The sequence below is a fragment of the Erigeron canadensis genome, chromosome 7 (assembly GCF_010389155.1).
Source record: "Erigeron canadensis isolate Cc75 chromosome 7, C_canadensis_v1, whole genome shotgun sequence".
Classification (NCBI taxonomy): Eukaryota; Viridiplantae; Streptophyta; class Magnoliopsida; order Asterales; family Asteraceae; genus Erigeron; species Erigeron canadensis.
Window position 1 is genome coordinate 21,065,850 of NC_057767.1, and position 3,490 is coordinate 21,069,339.

Below are 3,490 nucleotides of genomic sequence, written 5' to 3' on the forward strand. Positions count from 1 at the left end.
CTCTACTATCCAACTCTAATTATTCTGTAAACTTTTTGCATCAATTTGTTGTTTATAGAATGTGATCCTGAACCTAATAAAGTAATAAGGTATTAGTCAAACAGAGAACATAAACAAGAGTCGTTCTTCAGTTTGAACACTTGTAACTTTGACTTTGTTAACAAATGCTTATTCACCTTTGTAAAAGAAAATGAGAAAATAAACATAATCCAAAACAAGAGCCAAGGGGGAGAATTTTATGAGATTAAACGGATAACTAATCTGTCTGATCATTTTAATTTTCATTCGTCTAACATTACAAGATAGTAATCACTACATTTGTACATTACTACACACACAAGATTGGAAAAATGAACTAATCATACTAGAATTTATTTGAATATCACATACAAGACAGATATCAGACAGACAAAGCCATAGACATACATCCGCCTTCGCAGATATGCAACACTGGTCTCGAGCTTTTCCATCCGAGCTTCAACCCTAGTTATCCTTGCTTCCAAACGGGCAATTTGGGAACGGATTTCTGGATCCATTCTGTCAGTTTCATTTAAAATGCCTTCATGAAACTCGAGTTCATCGGGTAGATTGTCTTCACCGGATACCAATCTACACATAATAGACACCTGCAAACAAATATTATACTTATTAGAAGCAACACAATGTCCCGGCATGGGCTTTAATTATCCTGTACTGAAACATATAGTTTTCTTTTCAAGTGGCCAATCATCAAATTCAAATCGGAGGGACATGTTACAACCAGTCAAGTTTATTTACATGTTTTTATATATACAGAAGCACAATGAAGACCAAAAGAAAAACATGTGAACCATATGAGCTTTGATCCTTACGAAAAATTTAGGTAACCTGGTTTCCATAGCAAACCAGATCTTCCATATCTGAATCAGAAAAGAAGGACGCTAACCATTGGACACAAACACAAGATCCTGATGTTCGACAAGATGGTCAGATCGATGACAGCTAACAGACAAAGTCAAACACTACTAAGTAACTTCAGCCTAAGACTAAAAGGTAGAGCATGTATTTAGCTTAGCTATTTGTTATTGCCCAAAATAATGCCTATGAATACTAAGATATACTCATGGTTACAACAGTTTAACGATTAACGCTCAAATTAATCACATTGTTATGTGCATGCCAGAACACAGTCAAGATGCGTAAATCCTTCTCCCTTAGTGAGACTAACAGTTTGTTATTCGTTTCAGGTTCTGGATCGGACAGGACCATGTTATTGGAGCAGAAATCCATTACATTAACACTTAAACTTAATGATACCGTAAACTAAATATCCGGAGTCACACACACACAATGATGTAACAAGACACTTAGGAGTTTAACGTTCGATACTCTGACACTTCTCAATAATTAGTTCATACGGGTTACCAGCTTCTACTAAACTGATTTTTCCAAATCTAAAAAATCATAATTGATCTTCAAATCAAGATAATAGATACACTCATACACATACACTATAACGAAAACGATGTACAAGCTACTAAAACCAAAATAACCTAGAGAGGCACATAACAAAAGTTTAAATATGGTAAGTAACGCCAAAAGCAACAAATAAATTTAAAAAGAAAAAAAAACCTAATTAATTTTTTAATGTCCAAGGATTCGGTCCTACAAATTGCCGGAATTCCTTCCGAAAGCAGCCTCTCTACCTTAGGTGGATGTACGCTATCTATAGCTCACCTTTTTATACCGCATGAAAGACGGAATTGGAAACGATTGTTACTAAACTATACTGATCAATCATAATAAATGCAAAAAGAAAAATAATTTTAATTTTTATTGACAATAACGGTGCTTGCAATAAAATTACTCTGTAAATATGAATGAATAATAATTATAAGTAACAATCAGTACCTGTAAGAAAAATGGTATGATCAATTATTCGATTCGTAAGTCGTAACCCTGATTCTTGGGCAAATTTAGGATAATTCCTGTCTTCTTTTGTTTTTTCAATTTCAGTGTTTTAATTTTCTTCTCTTTCGTAGAGTAGTAATATATTTTGGGAAATGTTAGTTATGACCCTTATATTATGTAAATTTAATATTTTGATCCCTCAAAAAATATTTATGTGAGACCCATGCCAACTGTTGAGGCCGTAGGTTGCCGGTTAGGGATAAGCACATGACCCGAAAACTTGAGACCCAGTTCAGGCCCACCCAACCCTAACCCAAACCGACTCCTCCGATAGGTAACGGGGCGGGTCACGGGTTGATTTTGTTGCACTTCAGGGTTTTAGGTTTGGTTGGTTCGGGTTTTGATATGTGATGAATAAATTCCCTTAAACCCGATAACTGAACCGAACCCACCCAAACCGACCTGCCGAATAGGGGTAACAGAAGAGATCACGAGTTCGATTTTGTTGCATTGTCGTGTTTCGGGTTTGCTGGGTCGGGTCAGGTTTTGACCCTGCCAATGCTTGTTGCTTCTCTAAAACTGATGTCACTGACACAAGACAATCAGTTCATTCATCGTTTGGAGGCTTCGGTTGAGCAACGTACATCAGTTTATTCAATGAGTTACGTTTGGATCTGATGAGCTATCCAAGATCGATCCCAATTATATAATATATAGTATGACTCTTGATCAGAACCCTAGCTAAATCTTGACGAGACTCGAGGAAAGAAAGAGAATCGGTCCAGCAAAGAGTGTTTAAGTCTACAAGGAAAGTAAGAAGTAATAATAATAATATATATATTAAGGATCGGAACAAAGTAGTCCCAGCCGAAGTTAAGGAGGAAGAAGGCTGGTTCTCGAGGTGGGCCTCAGCCTAGGTCAAGAATCAAGGGAGAGAGAGAGAGAGTAGAGAGAGAAGGGAAAAATACTAGGGAAAGGAAGGAAACTCAAGAATGGGATGTGGGCCCCAACCTAGGTCTCCCGTTGGATTTCAAGAGAGAGAGAGAGAGTCAGGAGAGAGAGAGGGACGAAGCTAAAGTTGGAAATTGGCGAGCCATCCTCTAAAGACAAAGCAAGGAGAGGCAGGAAGGTTGGAGTGAGACCCACATCTAGCAAAGCCTAGGTGTCGAACCCAGGAATGGGCCCCATCTCCAGCTAAATGTGAAAGCCAGCAAAGAGAGGGAGGTTGGCAAACCTTAATAAGGGCCCCCTGCTAGGGAGTTGTCGAGCATTGGGAGACAAGTGTTAAGGCTGATGGGAGACAGCGAGCCAAGGCAGGGAAGTAAACCTTTGGTAAAATGGAAAGCTTAATTGAGGGGAGCGAACCCTAACTGCCAGGCCCAAGTTGACTAACATTGGATCTAGCCCAACACACGAACCTCCAGGTGCGGTTTAAATGGAATGGAACAGTGAAGAAAGTTCCTTGACTTTTCCCAACTTACATCATATTTACAATTATGATATGAGTGGCTGACACGTACTCTGGAACATTCTATATCTAGTATTTCGTATCAGGTATAGGGCCAAGGCCCATTTCTGCACGGCCGAATATAAGTTGCCC

General features: G+C 38.6%; 1 long non-coding RNA gene across 1 annotated transcript; it reads right to left on the reverse strand.

The window, feature by feature from the left end:
* Nucleotides 1-253: 253 nt before the first annotated feature.
* On the reverse strand, nucleotides 254-2,011 carry LOC122608321. The gene is made up of 2 exons (XR_006325209.1): nucleotides 1,891-2,011; nucleotides 254-626 (listed from the first exon to the last, which is right to left on the reverse strand). It is a non-coding gene; the product is annotated as an uncharacterized LOC122608321 (long non-coding RNA).
* Between the last annotated feature and the right edge of the window lie 1,479 nt (nucleotides 2,012-3,490).